Genomic DNA, 23,560 nt, shown 5'->3' with positions numbered 1-23,560 from the left:
GTGGGGCAAAAAAGTATTTAGTCAGCCACTGATTGTGCAAGTTCCCCCACTTAAAATGATGACAGAGGTCAGTAATTTGTACCAGAGGTACACTTCAACTGTGAGAGACAGAATGTGAAAAAAAAATCCATGAATTCGCATGGTAGGATTTGTAAAGAATTTATTCGTAAATTAGGGTGGAAAATAAGTATTTGGTCACCTCAAACAAGGAAAATCTCTGGCTCTCACAGACCTGTAACGTCTTCTGTAAGAAGCTTTTCTGTCCCCCACTCGTTACCTGTATGAATGGCACCTGTTTGAACTCATCATCTGTATAAAAGACACCTGTCCACAGCCTCAAACAGTCAGACTCCAAACTCCGCCATGGCCAAGACCAAAGAGCTTTCGAAGGACACCAGGAAAAGTATTGTAGACCTGCACCAGACTGGGAAGAGTGAATCTACAATAGGCAAGCAGCTTGGTGTGAAAAAATCAACTGTGGGAGCAATCATCAGCAAATGGAAGACATACAAGACCACTGATAATCTCCCTCGATCTGGGGCTCCACGCAAGATCTCATCCCGTGGGGTCAAAATGATCATGAGAACGGTGAGCAAAGATCCCAGAACCACACGGGGGGACCTGGTGAATGACCTGCAGAGAGCTGGGACCAAAGTAACAAAGGTCACCATCAGTAACACACTACAACGGCAGGGAATCAAATCCCGCAGTGCCAGACGTGTTCCGCTGCTGAAGCCAGTGCATGTCCAGGCCCGTCTGAAGTTTGCCAGAGAGCACATGGATGATACAGCAGAGGATTGGGAGAATGTCATGTGGTCAGATGAAACCAAAGTAGAACTTTTTGGTATAAACTCAACTCGTCGTGTTTGGAGGAAGAAGAATACTGAGTTGCATCCCAAGAACACCATACCTACTGTGAAGCATGGGGGTGGAAACATCATGCTATGGGGCTGTTTTTCTGCCAAGGGGACAGGACGACTGATCCGTGTTAAGGACTGAATGAATGGGGCCATGTATCGTGAGATTTTGAGCCAAAACCTCCTTCCATCAGTGAGAACTTTGAAGATGAAACGAGGCTGGGTCTTCCAACATGACAATGATCCAAAACACACCGCCCGGGCAACAAAGGAGTGGCTCCGTAAGAAGCATTTGAAAGTCCTGGAGTGGCCTAGCCAGTCTCCAGACCTCAACCCCATAGAAAATCTGTGGCGGGAGTTGAAAGTCCGTGTTGCTCGGCGACAGCCCCAAAACATCACTGCTCTCGAGAAGATCTGGATGGAGGAATGGGCCAAAATACCAGCTACTGTGTGTGCAAACCTGGTAAAGACCTATAGTAAACGTTTGACCTCTGTTATTGCCAACAAAGGTTATGTTACAAAGTATTGAGTTGTATTTTTGTTATTGACCAAATACTTATTTTCCACCCTGATTTACGAATAAATTCTTTACAAATCCTACCATGTGGATTCATGGATTTTTTTTTTTCACATTCTGTCTCTCACAGTTGAAGTGTACCTCTGGTGCAAATTACTGACCTCTGTCATCATTTTAGGTGGGGGAACTTGCACAATCGGTGGCTGACTAAATACTTTTTTGCCCCACTGTAGGACAAGAAGGACAAAAGTGTGCTGATTATATAATGACTTACAAGTTTACAGTCCTTGTAGCTGACCATTTATAGACAAATGTTTTTTGTTTGTTAAGGCGCTTAACACTGACTAACACTGAAGCATAAAAAGGCTCCTAATCTAAGATATGAACCAGCGCTATGTCAAAAACCTGATATATGGTATGTAAGATATCCTTAAAAATTTTTGAGGACAAGCTGAGGGCCAAAGAAGATGTGTCAGGTTTAAAAATACTATTTACAACAGATTAACAGTATTCAGAAAGCCATGTACTTAAGAAACAAGGAAAAATCCAGCAAAGACCTGATACAGGACCTGAGAGATTCATGTGGACCTTCAGCTGATCATCTACTGTTCAATAAAGCCTCACCAGAAATGGTCTCAGTGGAAGGGTGGCCATCAGGAAGCAATTCTTAAAGGAGGGAAACTGGGAGAAAAGACTGAGCTATGACAGCTACACAAGAACTGTATTGAAAATGAGGGCAAAAGATCTGATGGAGTGATTAATCCAAGTTTTTTTTAATCTGTTCAAATGATTGTGTTTGGAGGAGATCAAGAGAGAAATACAGTGAGTGTCTACAGCCATCTGTAAAACACGGTGGACTCTCTGATACGGTTTGGGCAGCATTTCAGTCAGTGGTGTTGGAGATCTTGTCAAAATTGATGAATTATGAACTCAGAAAAGTACTATCAGATTTTGATCCACCACGCAATACCATCTGGAAAACATCAGATTAGAAACAGCTTTCTTTTTCAGCACAACAACGATCCCAAACACACTGCCAATGCAGTAAAATCATACATGGATAGAAAAACACACAGTGGAAAACCATCAGTCATGGATCGGCCTCCCCAGAGCCCGGACCTCAACATTATTGAAGCAGTGTGGGATCATGTTGACAGAGAACAGAACAAAAGGCAGAAACATCCAAAGAAGAGCTTTGAATGTCCTTCAAGAAGCCTGGAGAACTATTCCTGAAGACGACTTAAAGAAATGATGAGAAAGCTGCCTAAGAGAGTTCAGACTGTGCTGAAGAATAAAGATGGTCACACCAAATATTGACTTTCAAGCTAATTACAATTTTACAAACTCTGTTTTTGCCTTATATACTTTTTATCACAAAATATAAGGAAATACATAGTACTGAAAATGTTTTGTCATTGGGCTCTTCCATAACATCCATAAGCCATTTTGCAAACACCGCTGTAATCTTGTTGTCAGTGAAACAATTAGCCTAATTCTGCGAAATGTTGAAAGTCAGTAACCACATGCAGTTCAGTCATTAACTTTTAAAGCTTATGAAAATGTCAGTATAAACATGCAAAAGACAGACATCCACTAACATGCCTTGATGAAGGCAGCTAATAGTTTCTGGCTCCTTTTCATGTTCTGTTTTTCTTTCAGTTGACTGTTTGACCACAGTCATCTCGCTGCGGATGTCTGTTATTAGAGCTCTGAGGATGCTCCACAGCACACAGAAGACAAACTCTACAGGCTTCTATCTGCCAGTATTGCACCTATGTTGATGAGGAGACTTGTTTGCACAGTGGCTGGCGTTTTGCCTAAAGTCTGTCAGGAAACCTAGGCTGAGTGTTGGAAACAGAGGCTCTCTGTTAGACAGAAGACTCCTGTGTTGATTCCTCATACCACTCTCTCTCTTTCAACCTGAGCTTCAGATAAACAATGTTTAAGAATTTTAAATAGATATCAATTTGGATTAGTGTTTGTGACCACCTGATAAGTGAGAGTATTATTATTATTATTATTATTATTATTATTATTATTATTATTATTATTATTATTATTATTAATAATAATAATAATAATAATAATAATAATAATAATAATAATAGTATAGCACTTTGAAAAACAGTTACAAAGTTCTGCACTGTTTATCTTTATTGTCACTGAAAACAAATTAGTGCATCCAAACACTTGAAAACAACAAACTTACTTTCCATGGCTCTATCACTTGTTGTTTGGCACGTTTTGCCGTTCTTGTGTGCTTTGCCACTTTCTGCTCTTGGGACTGTACATATCCCACTATTGTCACCACTTATTCAGAAGTTTTTAAAAAAGCCATTGCGAGGTCATAATTTGTGAAGTTGGAAAAAATGTGTTAAGCAAAATGTAAAAGAGTAATAATAAGAATAAATATAAATACAGTGGAACCCCGACTTACGAATACCCCATTTAACGAAAAATTCAAGTTACGAAGGCACTTAACGGCAATATTTCTGCCCGTGTTACGGCAAAATGCCCGTGAAATGAAATCCGCTGGCTCTGATTGGCTGAGCCCAGAATGCCTACAATGCCCACAATGCCTTCTGAATCATGTGACAACCCCCTTGGCTTTCGTACTTGCGCTTCGCTGTTCCACTTGAACGACGTATTGTTGTTGCAGTTAGCAATTAGCCTGTAGCCTATCGTTCACTCAAATGGCGTGATGGGTGCTTACGAAAGACCCTCGGGAACGAATTAATTTCGTAAGTCGGGGTTCCACTGTAAATACATCTCATTAGTTTTAGACAAATAGGTGGTTGACACTTGATTAGCCATTGCTGTGGACCTTTCTTTGGAGTGGGGCATAATATCAGTACAGCAATATATCCTATATCACTTCCTTACATTAGTGATAAAGTTGCACCAAATTTCATTTTTTAAGACATACATGCAATACTTTACTAGTAATGTAAATTATTTTGTATAGAAGTAACACCTGACGTGCTTAATCACTTTTAGGAGTATTTTTTTTTGTCATTACCTGTACACATGTAAGGTTATATCCCATGATCACCACAATACTATCAATGTATTATGAAGATATCATCCTTTAAGTAACTCTGTGATTCCTGCCCCTACTTGCCGAAATAGACACGAAATTTCCAACACCTTTATTTTTTTTAATCTTTATCAAACTAGAAGTCAAAGTATGTCATTAATGTTAAAATATTGTCTATCTCATGCTAGTATCGGTATTTTAATCTATTTGTTTATTCTGGGTTTTAAGATTCACTGCGCAAAAGAAATTGAGATTCATCCGACCGGGCCAAACCTCTGTTGTGTGTCTTTGGTGAACTGTAGCCTCAGTTTCCTGTTCTTAGTTGGAAGGAGCAGCACATGATGTGACGTTCTGCTGAATATGCTTCTAGAGTCAATGTGTTGTGCATTCAGAGATGCTCTTCTGTATTCCTCAATTATGACGAGTGGCCATTTAAAAGTACTGTTGCCTCACTGTCAGTTCAAAGGAGTCTGGCTCTGATCTGTGGCATCAACAAGGCAATTTTGCAAAGAGAACTCACCTGATATTTTCTCTTTTTCAGATCGTTCTCTGTAAAACGTAGAGATGCTTGTGTGGGAAAATCAGTAGATCAGGAGAGTCCACAAATACTCAGTCCAGACCATCTGGCACTAACAACCATGTTACGTTCAAAGTCACCTTTCCTCCTTCTGATTCACAAGGTTCACCGGGTGGTCCTGACTGTGTCTACATGCCTACACATATGTTGCAGCCATGTGACGTGCTGATTAGATATTTGAATTACCGACCAGTTGAACAGGTGTACCTAATAAATTGTCTACTGTGTGGACTTAAACTATATTTATGGAAGTAGTATGTACCTATGTTTCAAGGACTGCATTTACAACGTTTTTAGAGTACTTTTTCAGTTGGCTTCATTCTTTTAGGATGTAAATCACTGCCTCTCAGTTCAGTCTGGCATCAGTGCAACAGAATTATGCAAACAGATCCACCCAGTAGTATATCATCTCTCCGCTTGAGTACATGCGTGTTTGTCTTGTTTTGATGACTGGACAGCACAGCATCTGTAAGCTCTCTGTTCTCGCTCACCCTTCATGGAAACAAGCCCTCATTATTCCTCATGATTTATCCCTGCCATGTCTTGGAGGAGCTTCCTGGAATGCTCTTGCAGTGGTTTGTGCTGTTCGATGGGCTGGCGGGTTGGAAGACACAGGGCGAGGTTTGGCAAGGAAAGGTAGTGGCAGAGAGGAATGATGGGAAGGGGTTGGACGAGGAAAGTACAAGAAGTTTGAATATTTCTCATATAAACAACAATGTTGGAGAATGCTTTATAAAATTGTGTTTACCCGTTTGTGTCTTTTTTCTGTACTAAATTCATGTGGTCCTGTCTGACATATTTACTGCTGCAATTCTACCTAAGCTGCAAGACGAATTTGGTTGAAAAACCTTGAAGTACTAGGAAATCTCTGGTTTGTCAAGCAGTAAAACATTCAAAATATGCACAGTGCGGCCGTGCGGAAGGCAACGGCGGCCGCTCAGGCGAAGAGGGTCCGGGGGTCGGCCGTGTGGAAGGCAACGGCGGCCGCTCAGGCGATGGCGGTCCGGGGGCCGGCCGTGCGGAAGGCAACGGCGGCCGCTCAGGCGATGGCGGTCCGGGGGCCGGCCGTGCGGAAGGCAACGGCGGCCAGTCAGGCGACGGCGCCCGGCCAGTAGCCTAGCCAGCGGTCTAGAAAACGGCCGTTTAGCTCCAGACCCAAACGAGGCTGGGCCAGGCGAGGCTGAAGGCACGGAAGCCGGGGCCGCAGCGGGCGAAGATGCTGAAGACGCTGCTGCAGGCGATGATGCGGATGCTGAAGACGCTGCTGCAGGCAATGGTGCGGATGCTGAAGACGCTTCTGCAGGCGATGGTGCAGACACGGAGGCTGGACCAGACGAGGATGCAGACACGGAGGCTGGACCAGACGAGGATGCAGACACGGAGGCTGGACCAGACGAGGCTGATGAGGATGCTGAAGCTGGACCAGGCGATGCTGATGAGGATGCTGAAGCGGAGGCTGGACCAGGCGATGCTGATGAGGATGCTGAAGCGGAGGCTGGACCAGGCGCAGTGGGTGAAGATGAGGATGCTGTGGCCGAGGATGCGGGCACGAAGTCTGGACCAGACGAGGATGCAGACACGAAGGCTGGACCAGGCGATGCTGAAGCCGAAGCCGAAGCCGGACCAGGCGTGGATGAAGCTGGAGATGAAACCGGGCCAGGCGTGGATGAAGCCGGACCAGGCGTGGATGAAGCTGGAGATGAAACCGGGCCAGGCGTGGATGAAACCGGGCCAGGCGTGGATGAAACCGGGCCAGGCGTGGATGAAACCGGACCAGGCGATGAAGAAGCTGTAGCTGAAGCCGGACCAGGCGATGAAGAAGCCGTAGCTGAAGCCGGGCCGGGCGAGGACAAAGCTGTAGCTGAAGCTGGGCCAGGTGAGGATGAAGCTGGACCAGACGAGGCTGAAGCTGAAGCTGAAGCCGAAGCTGGGCCAGGTGAGGACGAAACTGGACCAGAACCAGGCGAGGCTGAAGCTTCAGGCTGAGGCGTGGCAGTAGCAGGAGGCGGCGCTGCAGCCACAGGTGGAGAAGCAGCCACAGGTGGAGAAGCAGCCACAGGTGGCCGGACGGGATCCTCGGGCCCCCCAGCCGACGTGGCAGTCAGTGTGGCATGAGGCTGGACGGGCTCCTCGGGCCCCCCAGCTAGCGAAGCAGGAGGCTGGACGGGCTCCTCGGGCCCCCCAGCAGGCGAAGCAGGAGGCTGGACAGGCTCCTCGGGCCCCCCAGCAGGCGAAGCAGGAGGCTGGACGGGCTCCTCGGGCCCCCCAGTAGGCGAAACAGGAGGCTGGATGGGCTCCTCGGGCCCCCCGGCACACATGAAACAAAACCAGTAGGCACGTGGGCCTCTGGCACACATGAAACAAAACCAGTAGGCACGTGGGCCTCTGGCACATATGAAACAAAACCAGTAGGCACGTGGGCCTCCGGCACACATAAGGAGGGCTGCAGCTGCGCAGAGCACTGACCCTGCTCAGGCAGTGACAGCCCGGTGCAGTTCACAGCTGGCATCTTGGCCTCCAGGGGTCCAGAGTAAGCTGAGGGCAGAAACCCAGCCTCTGGGGAAGCCCCGGAGTGAGCAATAGTCTCTAATGTAGCCAGCTTTTGAGGAACAGATCCGTAGTGAAACAGTTTGTCTCCCTGCTCAGAAACAGCGGTGGAAAAACAGTGTGAAAATTGTGGCTTAAGGGAGGCTAATGGTTGAGCTACAGACTGGGAAGCTTGTGGCTGGACACAGAACTGAGCCGGAGAATGGCAATAAAGTCCTGGCTCAGAAGGAGCGGCAGAGACACAGTCTGTCAGTTTTGCAGCGGGTTTGTACACGCCCACTTGGGAAGGATCCGTTACCACGAAGGTAGGTAAGCGATCCATACAGTCTCCCATCCCGCTCTGAATAGCCCCAGAAAACAAAGTCCCGGAAACTGGGGAAAGCAATGCATCCCGCTGACTCACCGCATCGGGCTGCTCAAAAGTGAATGCAGACGGGGGGTGTAGTCCAAGGTCCAAAAGGAGAAACTCCCGCTCCCACGGACATAGCGAGCCTAGAAGCCATGGGAGACCGGTCACCAGACGCTGTAGCCGCCTCTCTATAGCGCGCTGGGACTCCCCGCCCGGGTTTTCCAGCCACAGGTCAATAAGCTCCTGTGTGGCATCGATTAGATTCTCCCGTAGCTCCTTGGACGGGTTAAGCGCTGCTGGGTCCATGTTGTAGTCGCGTCGTACTGTCACGGTCCGGGGCAGCGGCCGTGTGGAGAGCGGAAGGAGGACTCAAAACGCAGCACTTATTCAGGTGTGAGGGTGATTTATTGATAATATCCAATATAAAGTGGGGATGGTAAAACAGAACTAAGGATGAACTAACTGGGAGAAACTACACAAAGAAATAGCAAACCTGAGCATGAAGGGAGAACAGCAGGGAGAGCACGCAGGGGATTACACCAGGTATGAACACAGACGACGCGACGAGGAGCAGAGGAAAACACACACTAAAGTACACAAAGAGACACTGGGAAATCACACACAGGTGGGAGACACAGCTGGACCTGATTAACCTGACGAGACAGGGGAACACTAACACCAGGGACCAATAGAGGGAGCACAAACCCAAAACCCAGTATCTAAAATCCCAAAACACAAACCTTCCCAAAACAGCCCAAGAATAATAAAGAGAATAATAACAATAAGGAACACAAACACAAAGTCACTGAGTCATGGCCGCAGGACCATGACATCTCTATAAACAGATATCTGCATGTGAACATGCACATTCTGTAAGCTAGGAACAAACTTTTTGGTATCGGAACATTTATGGTCTGCTTATAATCTGAGTTGATTGGCCAATCTTTGACATCAGTCAGTGTGAAGTAAAAAGGAGTATTGTGTTTGCTGAAATGCCAAAAGGTAGCTGACTAGCTTTTGATTAGCATCGTCTATTAGCGTTATTTAATTTAGCTGCCTTTCTAAATAGTGACCAGAAAATGGGATTTGAATTCTTGGCCCAGATAGCTGCAAAGTCCACCAAAACTGCTGAAAAACAATAGTCTGAATCATTTGACTAGCTGATGGATTTCTAAATTGGCAGAAAGGGAATTCCATTGTGTTACGGTTGCTAAGCATACAGGCACAGTATAGCTATAGAGTCAACTCCAAACTGTGGCTGTCATGTTTCTGACTTCCCCAATGTCATAAAAGTCTTGAAATAGTGCCATTAGTCCTTGTGGTTTTAAGGTAAACTCTATTTCAAAAAGACTTTTCAATTGGAGCTGCACAGTAGTTTGATGGCTAGCACTGTTCTGTTCCACCAGCCAACTGGGGCCGATCTGGTGTGGAGTAGGAAGACATGGTGATTCTAACTTGACTGTAGGTTTGAATGTAGACTGTGAACGGACAGTGTTTCTTTTTGACTCACCTTCTATCACTCACTATTTTGTATTACACAAACTATTGTATTTAATTGTTAGCAACTATCAAACTCCCTGAGCCTGGTTCTGCTGGAAGTTTCTTCTTGTTAAATGGGAGATTTTCCTTCCCACTGTTGCCAAGTGCTTGTTCATAGGGTGTTTTCTGACTGTATATTATTGTTGGGTTTTTACCTTACAATATAAAGCACATTGAGGTGATTCTTGTGAATTGTTGCTATATGAATAAAACGGAATTGAAGTGCCTTAAATTGACAGAATATGGGCAAGACTACAGATGTCATATATGTAAATGAGACTTAAAAAAAAGAACAAAAGCCCACCTAAAGTTAAGTTGTTTTGGGGGATATTCTTTGTTAGCAAACATTAAATCAAAAATATTATCTCAATATTATAGAGATACTATTCTGAGGACAGTTTTCTGCTGCTAATGCAGTTGCTCTACATGTATCTTGATACATGCTCAATCATCCAGGTAACGATCCAAAAAGATGATTCTGTTTATCTGGATGTAGCGTTTTATCCCACTGAAAATGCTACGCTACTTTTTGGGATACTCTGCAGGTAGAGACAATCTCTAACCGCCACCATCCAGACTGTCCATGCCAGGCAATACCAAGTTTTTGTTGTTCACTTATCGCTGCTATCAGCTGAAGCTGAACAATGTGCTCTAGCAATCAGGCTTTTCCACTTCCTGTAGTTGTAGATGTTCACAGATTCTGGAGCTGCAGCAAGGGTAAAACAGAATGTCAAGGAAGTGAGTCATGATTGCATTCAAAGAATAAAATAATGAGGCCATTTTAAAACCAAACAAGCATATTCTGGTTCATGTATTCATCTTTTGTCACTAGTTTCTCAGCCACATATGCCCTATTTATAATTTTTCATTTATTCTGTCTCAAATAGGGTGAGAAGAAGAAACTTGGCTTTTGGTTAACAGGCCCAAGTTTTGAAAGTGCAGCCTTGTCTTAAAGCTGCTCAGGTTTGGCAGAAGATCTGGCAATCCAGTCGTTATTTTTAGGAACTCTAATCTCTCCTTTGTCATGTGAAAGAAAATCTTGGGGATATTACTGCTGTGAGGAGACTTCGACAGTCCCATTTCATCTCTTCTGGCAAGAAATCCATGTCAGTCAGCCTGAGCTTACATAACATAGGCAGCATTTCAGAGCAAAACTTTAAACTGATATCAGAAAGCTCTTGGGAACTTTATCCACAACAGAAAGATACTTTTACTTAGACAAAAAAACAATGTCCTTTAAGCACAGTTTGCAAGAGTCTATGGATGTGCATTCCTACCTCAGTTAAGCCTAACAAAAGCTAAGCTGGGTCTCCTCCAGTGAAGAGTTTTGAGGTCAAGGGTTTTTGAGGTCTGAGCTTATAATCCTGGCATCCAAACATTTTAATCCACATCCAAACATGTGTGGATGTGTGAAAACTGGGAGAGTCCTGTAATTAGACCTCTGGCAAATGACATGGTCTATAAAATGCAACACAGAAGCTCTTTAATGTCATAAGATGCATGGTTAGAACCCCGTTTTATCACCTCCTGTAAAACTTGGCGCTATTTATGTAACTTAGAAAGTGTGTGTTTGTCTGTAGTGCAGAAATTCAGATCGACTCATGGAAACACTCTTGCTTTTCTGTAAACTTTGGCTACATTTGCAGAGAACCACTAAAACCAAACCATTTCAGTTTAACTACATTTGCATTAGCTAATACCTACCGTGTAACCTTTGTAGCTGCACTGACTAACAGCTAGACAGTAGCCAGGCATAAAAGAGCCACAGGGTTAGCATTCTTGCTAATTTAAATATTTATTTTATCCACAAACATGGAAACATTTCCTCCAAATTAAGCCCCATTATACTTGCACATGCAACCTGTGACACAACACAGAACCATAAAATGTAATACTTACACTTGAAGGGTCAATAACTCGCTGTGGTCTTTTTCTAAATAAATGCTAAGAAATATGCACCAACGGAAAAACAGGAGAAGAGGTAGTGGGGGGATAGGAAACAAATACAAACAGGTTTTCTACAGGAAGTTTCACCTTTTCCTATTGTTTCAGCTTACATCCTTTGCTTCTGTATTAATTGTTTGCAAAAATAATTATAGAGAGGGAACTTCTCATTCAGTTTTTATATGGCCCAGCTGTGCTCCACACACAAGACTACAATAACTGTGAAGCGTACAACCAAACAAAATCACACCACGTTTGTTTCATGTTTGTTAAAACTTTAAAATGCTTCAAAATTATGTCTCTGAAAGTCACAAATGATCAGCTACATGCTAAGTGGTGTGGCCTTACTCCTGAGAAGTATTCCTGAAAGCCACTGCTTACAAACGCTAGTTTTCCTGGGCTTGTCAGAAGCATGTTTTTGCAATTCTTCTTATTATGTGGAGTATTTTATGTCTTTGTTTCATAGAAATACATAACTAATGAAAGAACACTATAAAAAAGATCTTGGCTCAGATTCATAAAGAAGATAGGATGTCACCATATTTGATCTAAACCTAATACAGAGTGATGTAACAGTTTGGCCACAAGTTCAGTCCATTTCAGTTGCCACTGCAGACCAAATCTGTTAGTTTACTAGCACTGGCGAACAGCAGCTAACAGAAGTTATCAGTAAGCTAAGCTCACCTAAGCAATGCTGCCATGAATCAGAAGTGAGCTTCTCTGACTCACTGACCAGGGTCAGACTGCTTTCACAAGGTTTTACAGCCTCTTGCAGAGCAAATAAAAGGTGGACACTTCTCATCCAGCATTGACAGCTGAGGTAAACAGCAGATTGACAACTTTCCACAAAAAGGCGAATCCAAATCAGATTCAAGCAGTAGTAGAAACATGCTGGTCGGTGTTATGGGGTACAGTCTAAATTTAATATTTTTGATCTCTCTTGGCTGAGTAAAGCATGTTTGTCCTATAGCATCCACTGCAGGTAGGATTAAGCGCCTGAACTGGGAGGGGTGAGGAGACAGAACTCAATTGTAATCTACTGAACTCAAACAGTGACCATGGATAAGCAGAAGAAAATGGATGGATAGATGGATGCTGAAAGCTATGAATTCTGTCTCTTTTAACAGATTCCAAACAAGCTTTATTTTGATCTTAACTACATGGCTATATGTAGACGTTCCATTACTTCATCTTGCAAAACTGCAATGCCACTGTGTAGACAAAAGCTTTCCAAAGAAAGACATTTCAAAAGTATTCAAAAGCAACTTTGTCGTTCTTCGCACTAAAACAACCTGTCTCCAAGAACGCATTTTTCCTTGACGCAAACACTCATGCACTGATGTGCAAGGTGAAAAAGGATATATCAGCTATTGCACTAACGCTGGTAATAAGTGACCTCAAATTCACTTTTTCAAATTTAGCACAGAACAGCCTTTCATGGCTCCTTTTAGTGGTGTTGTTGTACAGGCTTTTTCCTTCTAAGGTTCTCCTCTTTTATCTGCTTTATCTCCCAAAAGGGAGAAAGTGGAGCAAGACCAAAAACACAGTAAGACGTGCACAGAAGCAGGGATGAGGAGCGTACAAGAATGTTGGTATGGAAAAGAGAGCATCAAGCCAAGCATGAAAGTGAGAGAGAGACAGAGGGGTAGCAGAGGTGAGGCAGAGAGAAAGTGATGAGACACACACATGCACAAAGTTGCCAGAGCCAAGCCTCCTCATTCCTCAGCAGCCCTCACAGAAGCTACTCTGTTTCCCTGGTGCAAACGCGTCACATCAAAGAGCCATCACAGCACGTCTCCATAGCAACACCCTTCAGCAGTATAGATGCAGCGCAGTAGTTGGGAGATAGCGTTGGCAGACAAATGGTACGGACGGTCTAATAACCGGGCGCTAGCAGATGACTGATGGCCCTATTTACCATTCCTTCTCTGAAGGTCAAGAGCTAAGTTCATCCCATGAGCTTGAAACCCCGAAGGAGTCAGCCAAATATTTTTCTACAAGTATTTTAGAACAGAAGGATCTTGAGATGGCCTGTTTGTTGACCTTATGTTTCTTTGCTCTGGAGTCAGTGTGCATGTCTGCGCATTTTTATAGGCAAAAGTACAACTGTAGCTTTTCTTCAAGTCAGAGTGAAAAATGTTCTGTTTGCATACTATTTGTGCATTTTAAGGCAGCATGATGGTGCAGTGGTTAGCACTGTTGCCTTTGAAACAACCGGCTGGCCAGGCGCCTTGCACTGGAGATTGCATGTTCACCCAGGGCTTCCGTGGGTTTCCTCAAGTACTCTCAGCTTCCACCCACAGTCCGTGCATGGGTTAGATTAATTAGCAATTCTAAAATGACTGTAGATGTGAAAGTGAGTGTGATCTGTCTTTCTGTGTTAGCCCTGTCATGTACCCATAACCTGTCCAGGTTGTTTTCTGCCTTTTGCCCTACAACAAATTCTGAATTGGACAAGTCAAAGAAAATAAAACAAAAGTATATTCAAATTAAACATGTAAGCTCGGTCTGTTTTTGAGTTTTTCTTCCCGTTAAAAGGGAGTTTTTCCTTCCCACTGTCGCCAAAGTGCTTACTTATAGAGGGTCAAATGATTGTTGGGTTTTCCTCTGTATCTATTATTGTACAATCTACTGTACAATATAAAGCGCCTTGAGGCGACTGTTGTTGTGATTTGGCGGTATATAAATAAAATTGAATTGAATTGAAAATGTAGACTTGAGGGCAAACTTAATAAACAATTGACTAACTTTTATTTAGGCATGGGAAAAATCCCAAACAGCAGAAACAGAAACTCTAGTGATGAATAAAGCATTCAGGTAGACACACAGTGCAATCAGTGCAACAGAACAAGGTACTGAGAAAAACTGAGGGTTCAATGCACACAATGTAATTAGAGAGGACACAGCTCCTCCCTAATTACACAAGACACAGCTGGTGAAAACATGACACAGGTGAACAAAGTCGTATGGTTACGGTGTAACCTTGGTTCTCTTAGTGAGAGACTGTCTCTTCACACTGTTACATATTCCATATGTACGGAGTACAACCCCCCTTGGTCGTGGCGTGTGGATATTTCTTTTAAGACACTCCAGCATGCCCGGCTCGGCCCCACAGCTCACGTATAAAACAGCTGTGCAGACGTGACACCGGTGATAGTTTGATCGGGACGCGTCTCCGAGCAGCCTGATGGTGGAGAGATAGTCTCTCACTAAGAGAACCAAGGTTACACCGTAACCGTACGTTCTCTAGCATATCGAGACTATCACTCCACACCGTTACATATTCCATATGTACGGGGTATCTCTGTAAGACACCCCGCGAGGAGACAGTGCAACCGAACTGCTGAGAGTGAAGGTGCCGGGAGTCAGTGATAACGCACCAATAGAGACACCACCCTGGTCAGGGCTTCGCAATGTGAAGGCCGAGCCAGGGGGCGGAGGCAGCAGTCTGCAGAGGCTAGACTGGCTTGAACTGGTCATGCAGGATGCAGGACCGCAAGTGATCGGCCGCTCAAGGTCAGCTCGGGAACCGCGAGGCAGACCGCCAGGGCACGCGGCACATCGAGCTGCCAAGTAGCATCCCGCTGGTCGCATAGGCCTATGACATGCGGGCAATGCCAGACAGAGAGTTGGCGCTACAGGCTGGAGAACTCTCACTCGCCACAGCGAGGCCTGAGTGGCGTGTAAGCCGGCGAAACGGGCAACAAGCCAGGGGAACACAGCCAGCAACTGCAGGTGAAGCTTGGGATGTGACCCATCCATCCTAAAAGCCGAAGCCGCCCCGAGCTGTAGACAGACAGGGAGGGGGGGCTGGCAGCCTAGCCTGTGTAAGTGGAGGGCTGAGCAAGGCGATGACATGAAGGTCCACCCCCAGCACCGTCACCACGTGCTTGTCCGCTGACAGAGGAGCCTCAAGAGTGAACTCGCAACGAGACACTCGAGGTCAGACACAAAGTCCCAGCTACTGGGTGTCCCCATGCTGGCCGTGTAAGTCCGTGACACACAGGCAAGCACCAACAGGGAGCCAGCAGTGCAAGCTGGGGACCTCTCACTCACTGGCTGAAATGTCAGACACAACAAGTTCCGACAAGCGCAACCCATGGCACGCGATTGGAGCGACGGAATGCCAGAAGCACATGCAGTCGGCTAGGACGAGCCTGTGCGTACGCTCCCCAAGGATCTCCAGCTGGAGCCTTCGGCTTCTGCCTAGGGCCCAAACCTGGAATCCCAGGACCAGAGAGAGGAGAGGAAGCGTAGCTCACTGAGCCACTGAGAGGGGACCCTACTAGGTGCGCAATCCTGCAAGAAGCGGGCAACCCCAGACAGGGAGATAGCGCCACAGGCTGGGGAACACTCACTTGGCCGGAAGGTCGCCGGTTCGATCCCTGGGCTCTCTGTCCTGGTCGTTGTGTCCCTGGGCAAGACACTTTACCCTACTTGCCTACTGGTGTTGGCCTGAGGGGCCGATGGCGCGATATGGCAGCCTCGCTTCTGTCAGTCTGCCCCAGGGCAGCTGTGGCTACAACTGTAGCTTGCCTCCACCAGTGTATGAATGTGAGAGTGACTGAATAGTGGTATTGTAAAGCGCTTTGGGTGCCTTGAAAAGTGCTATATAAATCCAATCCATTATTATTATTATTATTACTTGCTGGCTGAGGCATCAGACACAGCGAAGACCGACCAGCGGGCAAGCCAGTGAATGCGGCAATACGCCAAGGGAGCTCAGCCTGCAGCCGCAGCAGCCTATATGCCAGACAGAGACTGGTTAAAGGAGGCCAGTCTCTGTCTGGCCATCCACTGAGTGGATGGCCAAGGTAGGACAAGGCTCAGGGCCTGTCCCAGGAGCAGAGCAGCTGACCTGCACCATCCAAGACAGGGGAGGGGCTGGTGGCACAGGCCACTGAGGGCCCAAGTGAGGAGCAACCCAAGGTTCGTCAGGGCATAGCAGCCACTCTGTGCCATCCGTAGACAGGGGGCCAGCAAGAGTGGGCCTGATGAGACACTGGCGGACAGTTGGGGGGTGTCAGCTCACTTTGCACCTGCTGGCCATGTGACCCGCGACACAGCAGCAACGCACTAGACAGAGAGCCAGCGCTGCGTGCTGGAGAACACTCACTCACTGGCTGACGTATCAGACACAGCGAGGTCTATGGGCTCAAATTGTGGTCATAAATATTTTGTACTTACCAATTCCCTACTGTTTATTCCCCACAGTGTTAAGCAGGCCAACAGCGAACGCTTGATACGCTGAAGCCGTATCCCCTCTGTGTTAACACATATAGCAGCCGAGCTGCACTTTGCCCAGGCGACAGCGTTTGCTTGAACGCTGAAGCCGTGTCCCTGCCGTGTTTCCTCACTGTAGCCGAGCTACTCGCTAGCCAGCTAGCCTTTTTTTTCGAGGCGATAAGCCGGGGAAGGGAGACCAACCAAGGGGATTCAAAGGGCCAGCTAGGGGGAACCAAGCTAAGGGATACCAGGGCATACCAGGGGAATACTGGGGAGAGGCAGCACCCATGGAGGATGCCGAAACACGCTCCTGATGGATGCACATACATACAGCACTCTCAAGGCACTCACACACACACACAACACAAGTGGAGATCAAACAATCACGGGTGTCACATCTGCACAGCTGTTTTATACGTGAGCTGTGGGGCGTAGCCGGGCGTGCCCTTTTGTCTTAAAGAAATATCCACACGCCACGACCAAGGGGGGTCGTAACCCGTACATATGGAATATGTAACGGTGTGGAGAGATAGTCTCGATATGCTAGAGAACTAACTAATGAGACAAGAGGAAGCAAAATCAAACAAGGCAAACAGCACAGCAGACTAGCAAAAATAAAACAGGAAGTAACGAACACTGAGACAGTGACATTGACATACAAACTTGACACAGAAGGGAATGCCAAGAAATAACAAAACCCTATACAAACTAACGCCTAAGCAAATTACTAACTGAAACCGATTTACTGAAACCAAAACCCAGGATTAAGAATTTTTTTAAATAATAATAATAATAATAGTTCATATAAAGGTATGGCCATAACGAAAGCAACACAAGAAATGTTTTAATAGTATTGACATATTGGTTTTTATAGTAATATCAATTAATACTGATGAATGTGAACTGATGAGAGTTTTCTGCAGTGCAAAAAACCCCCAGGAAAGTTACTCTTTCTTTCTTCCCACTCTGCCTCTCAGTTTCTGTCAAGCATGTGTCAGCAACTACAGAGAGTCTATGAGGAACAGGAGAGAGGAGGAAAAAGAGAGAGAGAGAGAGAGAGAGATAGGCTGTAGGAGCGGGTGAGCAGAGGGAGGGATACAGAGGGATACAGTTACTGTCTGCCCCCAGACGTCTTTTGCTCTCTCGTTTTGGGTACCGGAATCATAAGGAGCCCCAAGCCACTCTCTTGGCCTTATATAGCGTGTTTCAACATTTCTTGGCAGTTGAAAAGAGAAATCAAAGCCAGCAGTATAAAGAGTGTATCCTGGTCCAGTCCAAGCTGCACAGACATCCACATGTGAGCACTCATATACACAGAATCGAGTTCAGTAGCAGTTCTGGCACGCGTTTGGAGGAGGAAAGTGTCTGTATTTGGTACTCCCTCTGTTGCCCTCTCTCTCCTAGAGAGGGAGGGGGGTCTGAGGGCAGGGAGAATGCAGAGGTAGAAACAAGGCAGAGGGGGAGAGAAGAGAGAGCGTGAGAAAAAGTGGCACCAGTGTGCAGGTAAGAGCAGACTTTAAGATGCACAGACTGATTCATTTGCAATGTACTTGGTCTGCAATTCGAATAAATGGTGTGTTTAGCAAGTTTGTTGGGTTATAAAATTATTTCTTTTGTGGCTTAAAAAGTCTTGAGATGAGAATTGTTTCTCTAAACTCGTAAAGAAGCTGCTGCAGTTGCTGGGTTATGTATCTACAAGCAAGAGGGATGTTTTTGGATGTCATTTCAGTTAAAGCTGATTTTCTCTGTATGTTTTGGATGTAGGCTACTCTCCCACATGCTCATGGGAAAGTTGGTCCCATGGGAAGTGGGACAGGCAGAGTTCATGTAAGTTGCAATTTTCTTTGGGGGGGGCTCAGGAACCTTTTTATGACTGGACAAGCGGAGATTTGTAGCAGCAAAGTCAGGGAGCAACGCAGGTGGGCGAACACGTGTTTTCTCTCTCAGCATGACCTGCATCTGCTGTGGTAATGCAAGAGCAAAACAGAGCAGTTCTTAGGTAAAACCTTTGCAGAAAAGTAACGGCATCTTCCCTTTTTTCCTTTAGTTTTCTTCTCTTTGTTTATCTTTCGTTGAGTGAGGATGCAGAGTGATGGTAGTCATTCAGCTCTGACCTTGAGCTAACACAAGGATGGCAGTTAAACACAGGTGGTCAGGATGTTGCTAAAGCTTAAAGAGACTAACAAAAGAGATAAACGGTTAAAGTTAAACCCTTTTTAGACTATAAATCATTTTAATGAGAACTTATTGAAATCTATTTCAATACATTACATCACATTGCATGTATTGTGTTCTTGCCCTGTGATTGCACCAATAAAAGGGGAAGTTGACCCTTCCATACCATATATCCACCTAAAATATTTTGGTAGATATTAACTGAAGAGATATCTGCCTTCTCTTGAAGATAGTAAAACTTTAAAGGCACTTGCTTTGTGGAGCTCAAAGCAACTAATTAAATACAAAATAAGCATGGATCTACTCATGACAACTGCTAGCAAGCTACACTATAAGAATTGTGACATAACTAGATAATTATATTTGGAAAACACGTTGCTTCTGAGTGTTTTTTTAAAGACTTTCACCCTTCCGTTGGCTTCGGTTCAAAATGAGCCCTTTGGCCTGTTTGCCAAATGGGTCATTCCAACCCCTGCCTAGGACATCAAAAGGCATGTACCATTTCTATAACTGATGTAACCAAAGCTGGGTCACCAGTACTAAAACAGTGGAGTGAATAGATGGATAAACAGCACTACTGTCCAGAAGACAAATGTGTCAATTTGATCTAGAGTTAATTGCCCCTTTAAATTGATCGTAAGTCTCAAAGGAAAATGTTTTTCTGCTTTCGTTCTCTTGCCCTAATCCTCCTATCTTTTATTTAGCATAAGGTATAAGTCTGTTTTCCCTTTAGGTTTATCATGTTTTGACTTATCAGAGAAGTGAAACTTTCATGGATGTCACTGAACTTTATTTCCCAACTACAAATTCCTCTCAGATTTCTGTGCAGGTACAGCCTTTATTTTCCTATGTCATGCATCAGAGTTGTTTTCTAGATCGAAGATGTTATCCACTGTAAGTGTGCATGGTAGAACCACTGTGATGCATCAGCTCTCAAGTATGTGCTGGGAAGTATTATAAAAGCAGTAGTGACCAGAGAGGATGGCATTTAACATGTAATCCCACAAGAGGACGTGGCTGAAATAGCAACGACTCGGCATGCTCGCTTACTTCTGTCAATAAGTGAGGGGCTAGAGAGGAAAACCCAAAAGCAAGTTTAGATTAAAAGGAAAGTTCACTACCAGAAAACACAAACAATCTACTTTGAGATTTACTCTGTAAGGAGAGTGCAGACAGATGCATAAACTGAGGCCTAATTTATAGCAAAGGAGTGTTCACCAATTCTTCTAGTAAGCCTATATTTCATTGCATTTTTCTGCATGTATATCATTGATTTTGGCTTGGCGTTGTTTCTTTATTCTTGCTTCACTGTGCCATTAGTGGTTAAACGGCATCCTGCGGCCACACTTAATTAAACAGGAAGTGATAGGCAAACGGTGTAAGGAACAGGCACATTTGCACGCTCCAATACTGGCGCAGTCCACTAATGATGAAAACATGATTGTTTTCGACCTCCACAGAAGCTCAGTCTTTGAAGTGTTATTGCATGTTATTAAATCTGTGCCAAATGTGAAACCTCTTCCACTACTGAAGCCGCGATCAAATGACCTAACCTTTATGGTGTGCGATCATACCCCCTGTGTGTAAAACTCCAAGATGGACTTTGATAGTTGGAGGTTTTCACCCTGTGTCCAAAGTGAACCACAGTTGCACATCTGATATTCATCACTGCTATGTTTAATGGGATATTTTGTCGTCTGCAGCTTGCAGTGATTGGGTTGTAACCGTACAAAGGGGTGATGTAGCCAAGCCACTCACTGTGGGTTGACCATGATCAAATAGCTGCTTCCTCGGAGATCCATGGTCTTTGGCCTCCTGCTCGTCCACTCAGGCCTCAAACATAACATCAGCATCTTGGTTTCAAGGTGAAATAATGCAGTGCCTTCTCTGGTGAAGGCAATTCAGTGAGATGGATCTCGTAAATAACCTCCTGGGTGTTGTGGTAAACTTTGTCTGAACCATTTAGGGTTGACGCTAACACTTATGCTTGTTGGACAAGTTTTACGCTTACTTATGGTGTGTTAGCCATGTGGTAGTGATTTTGTTCTCGTGTACAAAAGAAAAAACTTGTTCTTTTGTTATTCACGAGATTTAAACAGTGGATTTGGCATGAAAAAAAATGGAAAGCTGTCGCTTGATGGATTTCGTGTTTTCATCCTGTCACGGTCTGATTGTTTGTTCAACCATCACAGGATGGTTTTCATGGAAGCTTATGTTTGTGCGATGCTATCAGGCATTGATGGAGTGCAAAACAGCTGGTGAATAGCGTGTTTTACTTTGCAAAAACAATTATTTAGACGTTCTATGTACACACCACCCTTTTCCATCCTGTTTGGATTCTCTCTGAAGCTGTTCACCTCAGACTGAAGGTTTTCAAAATGTCCTTTTCCAAATTTAGATATCCACTGAACAGCTCAGTCAAAATTCCATGTTTACAAAGTGGATTGTCCATTTTAAAGGATATTGAATCATGACTTTGATGCAATGGCTCTTATAAGTGATGGAGAGCATTTTAGTGACAAATTATCCCCATGCAGTATTCTCCTTTGGCAGCAGCGAGTCCTTTATTTTGCCATTATTTTACTACAGTTTGATTTAAGTCTCCTTTCAGATATTATTTAACCACAGGCGACGTTCAGTGCTGCCAGCAAGCCGCTGCCAGCAACACAGTGCCACCCAGTTGAACATGGAGCATTACACACTTGACATTATGTCAAAATGTCAAACCGGGAAAGCAGGAACATGCACTCCAGCATCACAGGACTCAGCGGATTTATTAGGCCTCCAAGTAAAACAGAAACCCAGCCGATGTATAAATCCCCCCAAAAGGCCTGTTTGAGCTCCAGTCCTTATTTGGCCCCCGTTTGGAAAGTGAAGAATTTAGTTTCTCAGGCAAACTGCCATCGATGCGGCAGTGACTCTTGTGTGGGCAGAACGAGTGCTTGAGGAATTTTGAATGTGGTCAGACCCATGGCAGGCTGATTTATTGGAGCCAATGAGATGATTTATTCACAGTGGCAAAAGCATGCTTTCTGCCATCACTTAGGATGAAGTAGATGAACCAAGATCACAGTCATTATCCCTCAATCGGAGAGGCAAAAGGGCAAAAAAAAAAAAAGAAAAGAAAGACAAAACACAGCAGCTCCAAGTTAAGAGAGTCAAAAAGTAAGAGTAATGAAAAATGAAAAAGGTGAAACAAACGATGCAAAAGGTGCTGAGTAAATTACTGGCCAGTGTTATACTGCAATCATGTTAGACACCTGTGCAGCTTCCCATTAGTTGTTTCTGTGTTGACTATTTGTCCAGTGATAAAGTGTAAAGTGTGCGTGTTAGTCCCCATAGGGAAATAGTTCCTCTGCATTTAACCCATTCACCCAGTGAAGCAGTGGGCAGCCGCCAGTGCAGCGCCCGGGGAGCAGTGTGTAGGGACGGTACCTTGCTCAGGGGTACCTCAGGGTAGCCGTTCAGTGGAGTCGAACCCCCGACCTTCCGATCATGGGGCCACCACTCTACCTACTGAGCTATCCCTGCCCAGAGCTAAGAAACCTTACCTTAGACTATTTAGACCTGGAGTCTATTTGGAGGATGCATTTGCAGTGGAAAAGATCCTAGTTGGTGAAATGGTAGGAAAATAAAAAGGCTGAAGAGTCAAGTTTAAGAGTCAAAATAAGAAACACTACATACTGGAAACAGAGTCATTTTACAGACATTGTTTAACCTAATCTATTGCACTGTGTGTAATTAAGAATGATTTAAAATCTTTTAAATCACTGTCTTTTATAAGCAAAACATATTTTAAATGCTGCACTGTGTATGTCATTGCACACAGATTGGTTTGTGGTGGCTAATGTTAGCAGTGCTAGCAGCTAGCATTCTTTCCTTGCGTTCCACCATGTAGTTATTTTAAGTCGCAAAGACAGAAATATCTGCTTGTATATTTTAGGTTGAGACCAAGTACAACCATGACAGTGAGCTTACGTACAACCATGATTTTTCTGTAGTACTGAAGAACTGCACTGGTTTCTGCTGCTGTCATTTGTTGCGTTACAATGGAGAAAAAGAAGAGATGCACCAACTGATAGGGCTGCAGGCTCAACTAGAAATACTTGACAAATTAACTTTTTAGATCCAAAAGTTAACTATCAGTACATTAAGAGAACACGAATAAGTAATTTAACTCACTGCTATTTTCTGGTGCTGAGTAGCAAGAGCAGCAACATTTAGTCATGTGCCTGATTACTTGTACACATCCATAATGTGCAGTATTTATCCTACAGCAGTCTGCAAAGGCACATCCACATGGTCACAACAAAATGGATGGCACTTGGATATCTAAAGTTCCTAATGTTTAATGAGTTATGATGGATGTGGAAAATATAAAAGTGGTGTAATAAGAACTACTTAGCTGCAGCTGTCTGTGGGCACATCTGTGAGCAAGTATGATCCTGCCCTTATTCTTCCTCTCTTCCTCTTCCTCTTATCAGAGGATGCTTGTTCCAGCCTGTTTGATGTTTGTCAAACCGATTGAAAAACAGCTCATCACTTTCCTGCTCTGAGTGCTACGTGTTTACTCATTATACAACGATTCAGCTCGGTGGATTGGGTTTGAGAGTCTTTCTTTGATATTCCAGGTTCTCCATTCCCATATAAATCCTCCTTGAGCAACACTTTTCTGAAATCATTACAGCATTTGCCACTCTATTGATATGAGGCAAAAGGAGATCTCGAAAGAGAATGGCAGCACCATGAAGGTGTCAAGTCTCATCTGAGATGCTTGATTTTTGTAATTCAA

At 44.6% G+C, this 23,560-nt stretch overlaps 1 protein-coding gene across 5 annotated transcripts in view; it reads left to right on the top strand.

Annotated features, from left to right (window-relative positions):
- LOC146641936 (tensin-1-like) overlaps positions 1–23,560 on the top strand; it is a 132,531-nt gene that overhangs the window by 33,968 nt on the left and 75,003 nt on the right. The window contains exon 1 of one of the 5 annotated variants that reach the window (XM_085399463.1): positions 18,063–18,096. The exons of the other annotated variants lie outside the window; for them this stretch is intronic. The gene's annotated coding sequence lies outside the window, so the exon portion shown is untranslated. Of the gene's footprint in view, positions 1–18,062; positions 18,097–23,560 lie in introns of those variants that run through there. 5 annotated transcript variants of the gene reach the window in all.

This window comes from Rhamphochromis longiceps, linkage group LG23 (assembly GCF_057381845.1).
Source record: "Rhamphochromis longiceps isolate RC_006_pf linkage group LG23, R_longiceps_female_GT1.1, whole genome shotgun sequence".
NCBI classification, from domain to species: domain Eukaryota; kingdom Metazoa; phylum Chordata; class Actinopteri; order Cichliformes; family Cichlidae; genus Rhamphochromis; species Rhamphochromis longiceps.
The sequence above is the reverse complement of the archived record's forward strand: the minus strand, read 5'-3'. Positions and strand labels throughout refer to the sequence as shown.